Source organism: Peromyscus maniculatus, chromosome 3 (genome assembly GCF_049852395.1).
Source record: "Peromyscus maniculatus bairdii isolate BWxNUB_F1_BW_parent chromosome 3, HU_Pman_BW_mat_3.1, whole genome shotgun sequence".
NCBI classification, from domain to species: Eukaryota; Metazoa; Chordata; class Mammalia; order Rodentia; family Cricetidae; genus Peromyscus; species Peromyscus maniculatus.
The window spans coordinates 91,376,012-91,391,980 of record NC_134854.1 but is presented as its reverse complement, the minus strand read 5'-3'; the positions used below and the strand labels follow the sequence as shown (position 1 = coordinate 91,391,980).

At 38.8% G+C, this 15,969-nt stretch overlaps 2 pseudogenes; one reads left to right on the top strand and one right to left on the bottom strand.

Annotated features, from left to right (window-relative positions):
- The first annotated feature begins 1,553 nt into the window (after nucleotides 1-1,553).
- LOC121826069 (U1 spliceosomal RNA) lies at nucleotides 1,554-1,704 on the top strand (annotated as a pseudogene).
- A 9,985-nt stretch (nucleotides 1,705-11,689) lies between these two features.
- Nucleotides 11,690-12,289, bottom strand: LOC102909031 (transcription factor BTF3 homolog 4 pseudogene; annotated as a pseudogene).
- Nucleotides 12,290-15,969: the final 3,680 nt, after the last annotated feature.

The window sequence follows — 15,969 nt, the reverse complement described above, 5'->3', positions numbered from 1 at the left end:
GACCTTCCATTCACTGGTTTTGTAAAAAAAAAAAAAAAGCATTTGATATATTTTTTAAAATCATAAAACATACCAGGATCTCACTTGGAATGAGTAACAAAGGAATTCACAAAGAGTGCTTGAGAAGTTTTAACATGACTTTGTACTATTCTGTTATAATTTTTCAGGAACCAGTGGTGATGTTGTGCTGACCCAGACTCCACTCTCTTTGCCGGTTACCATTGGACAATCAGCCTCCATCTCATGCAGGTCAAGTCAGAGCCTCTTACAACGTAATGGAGAAACCTATTTGTATTGGTTCCTACAGAAGCCAGGCCAGTCTCCAAAGCTCCTAATCTATTTGGTGTCCAAAAGGGTTCCAGGGGTTCCAGACAGGTTCAGTGGCAGTGGGTCAGGGACAGATTTCACACTCAAGATCAGCAGAGTAGAGGCTGAGGATTTGGGAGTTTATTACTGCATGCAAGCTACATATGCTCCTCCCACAGTGATACAGACCTTAACAAAAACCTCTTGCTTCAGGCAGCTCAGCTGCCAATGTGCTGCTTGACTGGAGAGGAGAAGAGCACTCTGCTATTGTGTAAGGGGGAGGTGCTGGGGAACTTCATAATTGCAACTGAGAGCCCTGGCTAGACTCATCTGGTTCAATGAGTGATTTGGTTAGACCTCAAGTGCCATCAATTTCTCATCTTTCTAGCTGCAACAGGCATATTATTGCTTTTGTATCAAGAGAATTTCATCTCATTAATCTAGTTTATTGTTGAATATTTTAACCATTTAATATTTTTCATTAATTTCTTCAGCTTAATTATTTTGCTTAATTTTAATTATATTGTTGTTAATGTTATATACCAGATCATGGGGACCCCCAAAAGACCACTACAGAGATCTTTTCTCACATGTAAAAGAAAAGAGCGTTTATTTCAAATCCAGAGCTTGGTCCCTGTCTGCCCAACACAGTGACGAGAGCAGAGAGCACAAAGCTCAGGTGGGGTGGGGTTTTTATCATAGCAGAGGTTGGGGTGAGGAGATTTCCAGAGTTCAGGACCCTTATTGGCTGACAATTGTCCAGGGGTATCTATAAAACAAAATATAGGTGTGTGCTAGACTCAAGGACATCTGACCACCTTATCTAATGGTTAGAATGTTTGCGATGATGGGTACTTCATCCCTGGGTGGATCCCTGGGTGGTATCAGCTTAAGGCTTTCTTAGATCTGGGTGTTGCCTGCCAGTAAGCCTGTTACAGAAGCTGTGTCTAGGCCCCTAAGCCTGTCATGGTTGCTGTGTGTTCAAGCTGTGTTGGGGCCCTCCACAGTTAAACTCTCATTAACTTAGGTGTCTATATGTCTATATTCTCTTTATATATATTCTCTCTCTCTCTTTCTCTCTCTCTCTCTCTTCTCTCCCCCCCCCCTCTCTCTCTCTCTCTCTCTCTCTATATATATATATATATATATATATATATATATATATATATCTCAATTGAATATATATATATATATTCAGTATCTATATTCCCTTTAATCTTTCTACTTAGATTTAAGAAATTGTTTTGATACTTACCTGGCAGGGGAGATACCATGATCACGAGGGTGGTTTTCCCAGGGCGAGGCTTATCCATTGCACTCAGGATGTGCTGACCCCTGCGATTTCCCCAAATGCGGGAAACTCGACTGCTTAAAAAAAATGTTTTGAATATCTTTTGAAAGAATTACATTTTCTTGTTTTTCCTTCCTTTATTATTAAGAAATTTTCTACTCATTTTACATACCAACCACTGATCCCCTGTGGTGATGTTTTTTTTTCTGTTTCCATTTTTATGTCTTGTGGTTTTTATTTTTTATTTTTTTATTTTTATTTTACTTGTGCTAAAATGTGTTGATATTTTATTTGTCTGTTAATAAATAAAGTTTGCCTGGAGATCAGAGGTAATAGCAAGACATTAATACAAAAGTCAGGCAGTGGTAGCACACACCCTTAATCCAATCACTTGGCAGGCAGGATCTCTGTGTGTTCAAGGACACACTAGGGAACAGCCAAGTGTGGTGACACATGCTTTTAATCCTAGTACCAATGATAGAGACCTGGAGGTCTATACACACAGGCAGTAACAAGGAAGTGAGGTAGCTGGGCTAAGAGCCAATGAGAGGGCAAAAAAGCAAGGAAATAAAGGTGCAGATTAGATAATAAGGAGTCACATTTTGGAAGCAACAGAGCTGGTGAGGTAAGATGGTTGGTGGCTCTCACTGTTTCCCTGATCTCTAAGGCTTTCACTCCTATATTTGGCTCTGTGTTTTTTATTTAATAAGACTGTTTAGAAAATTGTCTATATCCTCACTCCTCCCTCTTCCTTACCCCCCATAACCTTACCCAATCCTCCCCCCATTCCCACCTCCTCCAAGTCAAGTTCTCCCATGGGGAGTCAGCAGAGCCTGGTACATTCAGTTGAGACAGGTCCAAGTTCCCACCCCTTTCACCAAGGCTGCACACGGTGTCACAACTTAGGCACTGGGCCCCCAAAAGTCCACTTGTGCACCAGAGACAGATCCCAATCCCCCAGCCTGGGAGCCTCCCAAATAGTTCAAGCTAAACAACTGCCTCAAGTATCCAGAGGGTTAATCCAGTCCCATGAAGCTCCACAGCTATTGGTGCACAGTTTATGGGTTTCCACTAGTTTGGCTTGCTGTTCGTAGACATTTTCCCATCATGAACTCCAAGTTCCTTTCTTTTAGAATCGCTAGTCTCTCTCATCATTTGGACTCCTAGAGCTCGGCCTGGTACCCAGCCATGGATCTCTGCATCTACTTCTATCATTGAACAGGATGACTGCTCTATAGTGACAGTTAGGGTATTCACTAATCTGGTTACCAGAGTAGACAAGTTCATGAACCCTCTCAGCTACTGCTAGTAGATATCTACAGAACCTAATAGATATCTACAGAACATTCCATCCTAATAAAAAAGAATGTACCTTCTTCTCAACACCCCATGGTACCTTCTCTAAAATCGACCACATACTTGGCCACAAAGCAAATCTCAACAGATACAAAACAATTGGAATAACCTCCTGTGTTCTATCAGACCACCATGGTTTAAAGTTAGATTTCAACAACAACAAAAACTACAGAAAACCTACAATCTCATGGAAACTGAATAATGCTCAACTGAAACACCAATGGATTAAGGAAGAAATAAAGAAAGAAATTAAAGACTTCCTAGAGATCAATGAAAATGAAGACACCACATACCCAAACTTATGGGACACTATGAAAGCAGTGCTAAGAGGGAAATTCATAGCACTAAATGCCCACTTAAAGAAGTCGGAGAAATCCCACACTAGTGACTTAACAACACACCTGTAAACTCTAGAACAAGAAGAAGCAAAGTCTCCCAGGAAGAATAGACACCAGGAAATTATCAAAGTGAGAGGAGAAATCAATAAAATAGAAACAAGAACAATACAAAAAAATTAATGAAATAAAGAGTTGGTTCTTTGAGAAAATCAACAAGATAGACAAGCCCTTATCCAAACTAACCAAAAGACAGAGAGAGAGAATGCAAATGAACAAAATCAGAAATGAAAAGGGGGACATAACAACAGACATTGAGGAAATCCAGAGAATCATCAAGTCATACTTTAAAAACTTCTACTCCACAAAACTGGAAAATCTAAAAACAATGGATAATTTTCTGGATAGGTACCACATACCTAAGTTAAATCAAGACCAGATAAATTATTTAAATAGTTCAATAACCCCTAAGGAAGTGGAAACACTCATTAAAAGTCTCCCAACCAAAACAAGCCCAGGACAAGATGGTTTCAGCACAGAATTCTACCAGATCTTCAAAGAAGTGTTAATACCAATACTCTCTAAATTGTTCCACACAATAGAAACAGAAGGAACATTACCAAACTCCTTCTATGAGGCTACAATTACCCTGACTCCTAAACCAAACAAGGATACAACAAAGAAAGATAACTACAGACCGATCTCCCTCATGAATAAAATACTGGCAAACAGACTCCAAGAACACATCAAAACAATTATCCACCATGATCAAGTAGGCTTCATCCCAGGGATGCAAGGGTGGTTCAACATATGAAATTCTGTCAATGTAATACACCATATAAACAAACTCAAAGAAAAAAAACCACATGATCATCTCACTAGATGCAGAAAAGGCATTTGACAAAATCCAACACCCCTTCATGATAAAAGTCTTGGAGTGATAGGAATACATGGAACACACCTAAACATAATAAATGCAATTTACAGCAAGCCAACAGCTAACATCAAATTAAATGGAGAGAAACTCAAATCAATTCCACTAAAATCAGGAATGAGGCAAGGCTGTCTACTCTCCCCATACTTATTCAATATAGTACTTGAAGTTCTAGCCAGAGCAATAAGACAACACAAGGAGATTAAGGGGATACAAATTGGAAAGGAAGAAATCAAGCTTTCCCTATTTGCAGATGACATGATAGTACAGTTGAGTTAACCCAAAGAGTCCACCAAGGAACTGATACAGCTTATAAACACCTTCATCAACATAGCAAGATACAAGATCAACTCAAAAAAATCAGTAGCCCTCCTATATACAATGGACAAAGAAGCTGAGAAGGCAATTAGAGATACATCACCCTTTACAATAGCCACAAATGACATAAACCTTGGGGTAGCACTAACCAAGCAAGTGAAGGACCTATATGACAAGAACTTTAAGTCCCTGAAAAAAAAATTTGAAGAAGATGTCAGAAAATGGAAAGATCTCCCATGCTCATAGATAGGCAGGACCAACATAGTAAAAATGGCAATTTTACCAAAAGCAATCTACAGATTCAGTGCAATCCCCATCAAAATACCAACACAATTCTTCACAGACCTGGAAAGAATAATACTCAACTTCATATGTGAAAACAAAAAACCCAGGATAGCCAAAAGAATCCTGTACAATAAGACAACGTCTGGAGGCATCACGATCTTCGACTTCAAGCTCTACTATAAAGCTACAGTAATGAAAACAGCTTGGTATTGACATAAAAACCAACATGTGGACCAATGGATTTGATTTGAAGACCCTGACATTAATCTGCACACCTATGAACATATAATTTTTGACAAAGAAGCCAAAAGTGTACAGTGGAAAAAGAAAGCATCTTCAACAAATGGTGCTGGCATAACTGGATATCAGTGTGTAGAAGGCTGCAAAAGATCCATATCCATCACTTTGCATAAAACTTAAGTCTGAGTGGATCAAGGACTTCAACATAAAACCAGCTACTCTGAACCTGCTAGAAGAGAAAGTAGGAAGTAGTCTTGAATGCATTGGCATAGGAGATCACTTCCTAAATATAACACCAGCAGCACAGACACTGAGAGAAACAATTAATCAATGTGACCTCTTGAAACTGAGAAGCTTTTGTAGAGCAAAGGATATGGTCAACAAGGCAAAGTGGCAGCCTGTAGAATGGGAAAAGGTCTTCCCCAACCCCACATCTGACAGAGGACTGATATCCAGAATATATAAGGAATTCAAAAAATTAGACATCAAAATGACCAACAGTCCAATTAAGAAGTGGGCTATAGTACTAAACAGAGAATTCTCAACAGAGGAAACTCAAATGGCTGAAAGACATTTAAGGAATTGCTCAACATCCCTAATCATCAGGTCATCATTGCTCTAGAGTCTTGGCAACTCATGGCACAGCTAATGACCATTTAAAAAATTCTCAGATTTATATATATTTATATATAATATTTATATAATATTATATATATAATAAATATACTCTAAATTGATCATCTAGCCCAAGTGATACGAATACTTCTTTCTTCAAATGGACCTGATGCAGTTTTCTCTCTTGATTTAGGCTGTCAGAATCATGGTCTTTTAAGTAGTGTGAAAAATCATGTACTAGGGAAAGAATTTGTTTAAACATTCTAGAAATACATCCAGGGCACTCTGCATCATTCTTAGTGGTAAGACAAACTAGGTTCAATATTGGCTTTTATCTGGGAAGTACTAAACAGATATTTAGAATTTCTGATCGCTTAATTTCTTCTCTACTGTGTCAGACTATAAACTTTTATAAAGCTTCAATTCTCCCTATTGGAGAAATCTGTCTTCCTTAGACATCCAGGCTTTCTAATTTCTTGTCCATGATATCTCAATAATATGCTATCTATCTCTTTAGTATCATATGCTGTGATGCTCAGTGAATATTCAGACAATTAAAAATGCTTCAGCTTGCCGGGCGGTGGTGGCGCACGCCTTTAATCCCAGCACTCGGGAGGCAGAGGCAGGCGGATCTCTGTGAGTTCGAGGCCAGGCTGGGCTACCAAGTGAGCTCCAGGAAAGGCGCAAAGCTACACAGAGAAACCCTGTCTCGAAAAACCAAAAAAAAAAAAAAAAAAAATGCTTCAGCTCATATTGTAAGAAACGTCAAGTAAGAAAATATAATCCTGGACCAAGACCATAGATATAAGATGCTCTTCCTTTCAAACTTCTGAATTTATTCAAGATGCTTACTTAGACTGTGCTAATATTGCACCCTTGTATGTGCAATTCAATTACAAGTCATTTTCATATCTTAACATCTAATGAAGTAACCACAAGGGGGACACATAATTCAAGATGACAAAGAGAAGTTCTTTATTGTAATCAATATGAAGACAGTATCATTTGCATAATTACCTCTTCCTTCTAGTGTTCCTGTTCCTGCCTCTTACAATATTATAAGAAGGTCTTTCTACAGGTTGTGTCATGACACACTTATACTCAGGGAAAGAAGGAAGATGGTGTCCACATCTCAGCTTTTTGAGCTTCTGCTCTTCTAGGATTCAGGTAAGAGTGGTTACACATGTCCAAAAGTGGAGACAGTAATTAAAGACAGAAATTTTACATCATTAGGAAGTCCAGCATCACATGGAATTTGACTTCCTGTTGGAAGAAACTGATACAAAAAATCTTATCTTTTAAAAAAGTAGTTTAGAAGTGACTTTCGTATGTAATGTCATGTTCTGTCCAATATTTCTTGTATGTTTTCAGCCTCCAGAGGTGACATTGTGCTGACTCAGTCTCCAGCCACCTTGTCTGTGATTCCAGGGGAAAGAGTCACCATGACTTGCAAGGCCAGCCAGAGTATTTACACAAGCATACACTGGTATCAGCAAAAACCAAATGACGTTCTAAGGCTTCTCATCAAGTTTGCTTCTGGTTCTGTCTCCAGGATCCCCTCCAGGTTCAGTGGCACTGGATCAGGGACAGATTTCACCCTCAGCATCAACAATTTGGAGGCTGAAGGTGTTGCAATTTATTACTGTCAACAGAGTAACAGCTGGCCTCCCACAGTGATAGAGACTCTAGAGAAAAAAAAAAGCAGGGAAGCCGAAGTCTGAGGCTGGCCTCCTTCAGCTGCTTCTGATGGTGTCCTCACCTTCTTGAAAGTATTTCACAGATGAGGACAGCCTTGCAGATTACAGGGAAAATACAAATGAAGAAGCCTGGATTGCTCTTTTGCCTCTGAATTCTCTTCATCCCACTTCATCTCCATAATACATAGCCTACAATATTTTCCTGGTAACCAATCTTCGTCCAGTGTACTACAACCCAGAGAAAATCCTAGCCTGGATAGAGAGAAAACAATTGATTCCATGCTCTTATAATTGTTGGAAGTACAAACGAGGCATTGCTTGAAACCATAGCATATACTATACTCTTGTCCTCACAGAGATGAAAGCTGAGACTCACTGCTTCATGTCTCAGTTGCAACTTTCCCTATGCACATTTTATAGTAAGTGAACAAGTATTGAGCATAGAGTGTTTTTCCTGTTTATAGATTTATATGAACTACCCAAACTAGTTTGGTGAAAACTGCAAATTTCATGGTAAGTGGTTATAGTTACCACTTAATATGAAAAAAAAAACCAAAGTAGAGTTGGAAACAATAACATGTCTGTCAACCTAAGTTTCCATAGATCTCTTGGAGTTATGTCTCAATTATCATTAGTTCAGATGAGTAACAAAATTCAGTTTCTTTTATAAACAATGGAATCATGGGAGATATACCAGTTTTTAGATTCCCCTTTGCCACTACAGAATTTCATGGAAATACATGAAGCTCTCTGTGTTAGCATTTTATTAGAAAAATGTCAGTGAAATGTGTGTAAGTTCATTGACAGAGTCTTGCAAAAGGAGAATTACCATTGAGGTATTATAGCTAAATATGAATAGAAATCTGAGTTATCTCTTACTGAAAGAACATTGCAGAAAGAATCCGTATGCCTCAAGTAAGAGAGCCTTCATCAAGGATTTTGTTTAATAGAGTAGAGATAACCATTAAACAATTCTGCAAACATGACTAAGAATTTAAAATTTGGTGAAGTATGTTGATTCATGTCTCAAAACCAACACTTGGGATTCTGAGGCAAGAGGATCTCCACGAGTTTAAGGCCAGTCTGATCTACATGGCAATATTCAGGCCAGTCAAGGCTACATAATGAGACCCTGTTTCAAAAACAAAGGCAAATAATTAAAAAATTAGCTGGTTGGAAATTTTCATTTTGTTTCCTAATTGAAATCTGAGAGTAACTTTTGTGTGTGTGTGTGTGTGTGTGTGTGTGTGTGTGTGTGTGTGTGTGTGTGTGATATGTGTAAGACAAGGGAGTAAACCATAGGTAGGCTTAAAGAACCCCCTCTATCACTCTTCATTTTTACTTTTTGAGATAGGCTCTCCTGTGGAGTGGGGAATTTTCATTGGCTAGAATACCTCATCAGAGAGCCACTTTGATCTGCTTGTGTCTATGCCTTAGTGCTGGAGTTACAGATAATGTGGCTAAACCTGGCTTTAATATGAGTGTTGGAAATTGAAATTTGGGTTCCATTATTTCATTGCAAGTACCTTACAGAGACATATCCTTGACATTGAAACTAATTGATTAAAAATAATAAAACATTTTTGACCCTTAGGACAAGTCTTTTGAGGTTAATGCATTTTAATACCAAGATCAATTATTTTCATCTACTTAGGTCCAGTTTCCTGCTCATTCATTAATTAGCAACGTACGATTCACAATCTAGGCATTGTGAATACCTTCCACTCACAGCACTATAGGTACTTTTAAGAAAAAATTACATATGTTTATATTTGGTGTGAATGAGTACCCCAAATAAGACCTTCTATCCAATGTTTAAAAAATGTATTTTAAAATGTTAGGATTTTGTGTTTGGTTCCATAGTTATGCAAACTCATCAATTTATGCTTCTGGTACCTGTTATTCAGTGAAAATCCTATGAAATTTATTTAGACTATGTACCATGATCTCATAAACCTCAATGTCAAGAAAGAATAAAGAGATAATTTATGTAATGCTTTAGTTTTTGTGTGTGGAGAGAAGATGCCTGCATGTAGTGATTTTTTATATGTGTTTTAAAAACTTACTTTTCTCTACAAATTGAGATAACCTTCCTATAATTTAAAATTTGTGGTTCTCAATATTTACTTTTATGCCTTAAACAATTTTGATAATTTCACATACATATAATGTGAGTTGTGGACAATTTTACACAGTATTACCCCTTCTCATTCCTACCTCTGACACATTTGAACTTTTTTCCATATCAACAAGAACCCTCTGAAAAAATGGGTTTATTTGTGGTTACTAGGCTGATACAACTTATACAACTTGATTACATAAGATAAGATGAATAACTGACCTCAGATAGGACTTGAAGATTTTTCTGTCAACAAATGGCATTGTCCAAAGTGAATTTATTACCTGATCATTCCTTCCCCCAAACTACCACTCATAGAAGATAATTGAGAGGCAGACATATGCTCCCATTAGTAAAAAAAGAAGCAGGCATTTTACATTTTTGTTTTAAAAAATATAAATCAATTTATTTTAATAAACTTACAAACAAAAACACTAACCAACAGATTAAAGTAACCACTCTAACTATACTGCCTAACTCCCAATCCCAACTCATCTCAATGAACTTCAGTTGGAAAAGCCATCATATAATATAATCATTATATAAAAATGTGTATCTTTATATTCCCATGGGTCCTCTTGTTTATATTCTGTCCTTACTATTACATTTTCTTGGTCTTCATTCTACATGCTGTACTATATGAACAATTACAGCTGCCCACCATAATTTTTAGTCTTGTTTGCAGTTTCCTTATAATTTGCATTATTAAAGGCAAAAAGTCATGAAATCAGCAATGCAGCTACCTAAGCAAGACCAGCATAAGACATGTCAGCTCAGTAGGGAAAATTTCACAGAGCCCCAGACCTTGTTGAATTGCTACAGGCAATCAAAGCTTGCTGAGAGAGGAGAAATCAAACTTCTCCAGGGGTGAACCTCTTGGTAAGTTATTAAATCACAAGTAGTCAGCCATAAACACATATGCACAAGATCAACATTAAATGTACTCTTAGGTAGTGTGTGTTTAGAAAACAATAATAATTATATAATAAAAGATCACAAATTTGAGGAGATGTTAAAAGAGGAGAGTAAATGGTGGAAATGAAATTCTCAAAAGCTTTAAAAATGCTATTTTAAGCACCTAATGTAAAAAACCATTTATGATAAAATAGGAAATCTATGTATTTAAAATTTGGTGCTCACTTTATATCCATTGAACATTACAATTTGAATATGTAATTTTGAAGAGAAAATATCTGAACTTCAAAAATTGTAGAGGATTTAAACAGATGGGTATAATTTGTTTCAGATATTCAATAACCAGGGCAACTATATGCAACTTTGGCTAAAAGTTCTCACCTGTCAAATATGCTTTTGTTTCTTCTATTGCTAAATTGCCAGTCCACCTAATGATATTTTTTTTGCATTATTCCCAATTTTCTCATTGAAAACAGTCTGCTTTAAGAATCTACCTTAAGAAACCCTGTCTCCAAAAACCAGAAAAAAAGATTCTACCTTAGATATTGTCAGGAAATCAAGGGAGCAACAGGCTAGAAGTGTAACAGCTGCATGAAAATTTAATTGGTATTGTATTTTGAAAGTTCTTGAGCTGATACCATTACTTGGCCCGTGAGCTTTAGCAACAGTGTTTGAGCAGTTGAATGGAAAACATAGAAGGAAACCCAGCACACACACACACACGCACGCACGCACGCACGCACGCACGCACGCACGCAAATGTTTTACCCATTAAGGAAGTTATCAGGGAATGAAAGAGACTTTTGTTCTACATGTGATTAAAATTGGTATTTTTTATGTGCCCATGAGATAAGAGAGAATCTGGACAGATGACAGATTTAAATATGACCACTTAGCATGTAGCAGTTGTTAAGTGAAGCCCTGGAGGTCCTCAGAAAGAGGCACTATAAACTGAAATGTCACCCTCTCCACTCCATTGCTACATTGATCTTTAGTACACCAAGATTTTCTTTTCTTTCTTTTATTATTTGTTTCATTTCTAATGGGAAAGTAAGAAGACAGATATAACTGTTATCCAATTTTCTGTCCATCATGTATACACACACTCTCACACATACATATCAAACACACCAAAAGTGCCCCACCAGAGAAAAAGCCATCTTCAAATTGAAGTATTTCATATTCTGAACAAAAGAATACATCTTAGGAAGAAGTGATGATGTGAAATCAAATGACAGAGAACTGCTGAACAAACAGCTTTACTAATACTCACAATATTTATATTACTGAAACATTACCAGGTAATGTTCTCCATGTCCGTAAATTTTTGGAACCACAGAGCTGATTGTTAAATATAGTCCATGCTGTTTCCAAAACCCAGAAGAATTTAGTTTCATTTTTCAATGTTTCATCAGCATTTTCTACAAGATCTGGAATATCACCAGCATCTTCATCTATGTCTTCTGGTCTTGGGGATTTACTATTCCATACTTGCCATGGAAAATGTTCAGCTAGCTTTCTAAGGCTCCTTCTGTCAGCAGCAAGCTGACTTAATATTCCAGGAAGCATTTCTATAACTGGTATGTCTTCTGTGTGAACAGTAATTGCAAAGTTGTTGGTAGAAAGGGAAGTATGGACTTTGGGATTATTTAAATGAATAATCCTTCCATCATTGTCTTTAATCATGTTTATCTCTTCAATACTAGCTGTATTATTCACAACTAGTTTTTTTTTTTTTTTTTTTTGATAACTCTGAAGCCTTTTGTCTTCAGCTGTAAATGTCCTAAGTACCGCCTTCTCTGTTTTGAGTGCTATGCTCTTGCCCCCTATCTGGACTTGAGCTTGAAGTCTCCTAACTTTTCTTGATTCATGCTTTTGGTTAATCCACAGCAGAGAGGTTCTTCCAATACCAGCATGCAGCAAGAGCAAGATGGCTCTATCTCAACAAGCTTTGCTAAGAGCCACCTGGAGGTCTACAAATCCAAGATTAAGGGACACACAGTTCACCTAGATTTAAAAGTAGAAAACTCTAGACCTCAGTCTGTATTAGGGTAGTTCTTCACTTATCCCTTCCCTACATTACAACAAGTATTCATAAAAATATTTTAAATTGAAATAGAATCATGTCACTTTCTTTTTTCTTTCCCCAAGATCCTCTTAGGTAGCCTTCTTTCATTTCCTCTCACTTCTCCCCCAACTCTCAAGTTGATAGCCTTTTTTCCTGAAATTATTATTGTTACATATATGTATTTGTGTGTGTGTGTGTGTGTGTATGTGTGTGTGTGATCTATGTGTGTGTATATGTATGCACAAGTTTATAAACACAAACTGCTGAGTCTCAGCCACAATGCATACATCTACATCACAACAGCAGTATCTATGGCTCAGGGAACATTATGGAAGAGGGAGTAGGGAGATTGTATGGGAAAGAGTGCCAGGAAGTCTCTATAACAGTCTCTCTTAAAAATGACTAAACTTGCTTTCAGGTTCCTCTCCTCTCACATTACTTCACTACCCTAGGGACTTTGCTGAACTTGTTTTGCACTCAGATTTCCATCCTCCTATAGCCTTATCTGCACTCTCTCCTAGCCTATTCCTATGCTTTGTGTCAGCCACCCATACTGAGAAGTACTCTCCACTGGGATCCCCAATGGGTGCACCAGGCTGAGACTCAAGTAGGTGATGTTCACTCTCCTTTCTGTCCTCCATTACAGTCTCTCCAGTTACCCAATTTTATAAGGTCATAAGAAATATAATGTAGCTGAGGCACAAGACAAGGAATTCAAAACCATAATTGTGAATATGTTTAAGGACTTTAAAGAGGTGATGGATAAAACCCTTAGAGAAGTCTATAAAAACACAAACAGTAGAATCAAATAATGAAAAAAGATCAAGACATGAAAGTAGAAATAGTATCACTAGAGAAAACCAAATGAAAAAAAACCTGGAAATGAAAAATTAAGGAATTCAAATCCTAACAAACAAGCAAACAAACAAACAATAACAACAGAACCAAAAATATCAATCACCTCAGTGGTAAGCATCACTAGCAGAGTATAAGACATGGAAGAAGGACTTTCAGGTATTGGAGACAGGCAAAAGAAACAGATACCCTATCCAAAGAAATTGTTAAGATTAAAAAAAAAATGAACACAAAACATCCAGGAAATCTAGGTCACAATGATAAGACCAAATTTAAAAAAAAATAGGAATGGAGGGAAAGATAACCCAGGTCAAAGGCACAGAAAAATATTTTCAATGAAATAATAGGGGAAAATTTCCCTGGCTTAATGAAGACAGTGTCTATTAAGGTAAATGAAACACACAAAATATCAAATAGACAGAGCAAGAAAAGAAATTCCTCAAGATACATAATAATCCTAGCACTGTAGATATTCCAAACAGAATGGTTTAAATAAGTTGTCTGAGCAATAGCCATTAGGCAACTTTATGCTCATATCAAGGAAGTTGATAATACAAATGAGGGGTCTTTGGTGTTTCTCCAGGGATCATCTGAATCAAGGTGTAAGCTAGTGAATCTGTGGTGCTCAGGCCTGTCCAGACAGAGCAGGCTTCGGGTACTCACACTCTCAGCTGCTTGTTGCACTTTATAGGTGATTTCACAATTCTTACCTTTATCAGACTATGCCTCTTCTGGCAGATCTTGTTTCTGTTAAATCCCCATCTTCTATTTGTATGAATCACAGAAATAAAGCAATTCCATCAGAGATGATAAAGTTGAAAAAGAATTCTGAGAAATGTGCTTGTAGCAGTGCTGATAATGGTAAGAATTTAGAATAGATAGCTTGGTGAGCATTATTGGGATCGATCCTCATTAAGTCAAATAGTAAGAAAGAATGAAGAATTACATTATATATCTACCAATACCTTAAACAAGATAACATTATATAACCCTCCTTTTTCTTTTAAATTGCATTGTAATTCAAAGGTCATGTAGCTATTGTGCTTATCTAAGCAGCCATGTGTCTTCTGTTCTTAGGCAGTGATTCTGCAGAGGGCAACAGATCCCTTATGATCATGACTACAATGGAAGGTTGATCATTCTCCTTTAAGAAGTTGTTTCTTTAAATAAAACTTCTGTCATAACTTAAAAAGACTCTCTCTCTCCTCTCTCCCCCCCCTCTCCCCCCCCTCTCTCTCTCTCTCTGTGTGTGTGTGTGTGTGTGTGTGTGTCTGCCTGTCTCTCTCTCTCATTGCTCCATACATATTCCACTGTGTGTTTATACTCTTTGATGAAGTGCATGTTGAAATCTTTACTTCATTTTCTAAAATGATGTGATTGTATTATGATTTTAAAAGTAAAAATTTGGAGAGAGAGAGAGAGCTGGGAATATGGCGCTCCGCTTTAAAACCAGCTGGGGGCATGACCAGGTCATGTCACTACTCCATGCGTGTGCGTAGATCACATGGTCACGTTGCCCGCTTATGTGGCCATTTAATGTCACGGATCCTGGTTATGCGAGACGCCTTGACTCAGAAATCTTGACCTGGAACTGGCTAGGTGGAGGTGTCCAGGTCCTCTGGGTATCCTGCTCACAAGAGACGCCCTGACCCGGAAATGCCTATCCTGACTGGAATTGGCTAGGCAGAAGTGTCCGCCTGGTATATGTGACCATGGGGGCGTGTTGTGAACCCTTCATTCCCGACTCTTTCCTTTTTAAAAAAGAGAAAATTGAGGGACAAGATGGCGGAGACAAGCAGACGCAGGTAGGCCTGTGGCGGCAGCCTGCGGAGGTAGACAGGCCGGGCAGCCGACAGGGACATTCAGGCCCGGTGGGAGTCGGTGGAGACATTTAGGCCCAGGGGCGACCCACAGAGGTGGACAGGCCCGGCGGCGGAGATAAGCAGATGGAGGTGGACAGGCCCAGCTGCGGCTGCCAACAGAGACATTTAGGCCCGGCGGCGGCCCACAGAAGTGGATGGGCCTGGCAGCAGTGACAAGCAGAGGTAGGTAGGCCCATGGTGGCAGCCGGCAGAGACATACAGGCCCGTTGGCGGCCCGCAGAGGCGGACAGACCCAGCAGCAGCTGACGGGGACATACAGGCCCGGCAGCGGAGACAAGTCGATGCAGGTGGGCCTGTGGCGGCGGGCCGTAGGGGTGGACAGGCCCGGGGACAGAGAGGGGCAGACGCAGCTTGGAACGGGGACGCCCCTAGCCCCAACACCTGGGAAAGAGTCTATCTCTGTGGGTCGGAACCAGGGAGAGTCTGGGCACTCGGTCTGGGGACAACCCAGGGCCCAACTGCTGATCCTGTGAAACCCAACAACTTGGAGGTGTTGGTGAGTCTACCCTGCTCAGCTGAAACCCATCTGGGAGAGGATTCAGAGGCCTACAGTTTGAAGTGTGAAGAAACAAGATCAGCTGAGGAGTTGACAAATGAACAAAACGTGACCTGGGAACACAGAAGAAGGCGCTACCCAGCCACTAAACCAGATCACCAGAATCATAAGTATATAATTCTCCGACTGAAATCAGCTGTCCCTGAAGAAACAATAGCACCAATTTAACCAAGAACCCCTACTAAACCAAGACTAA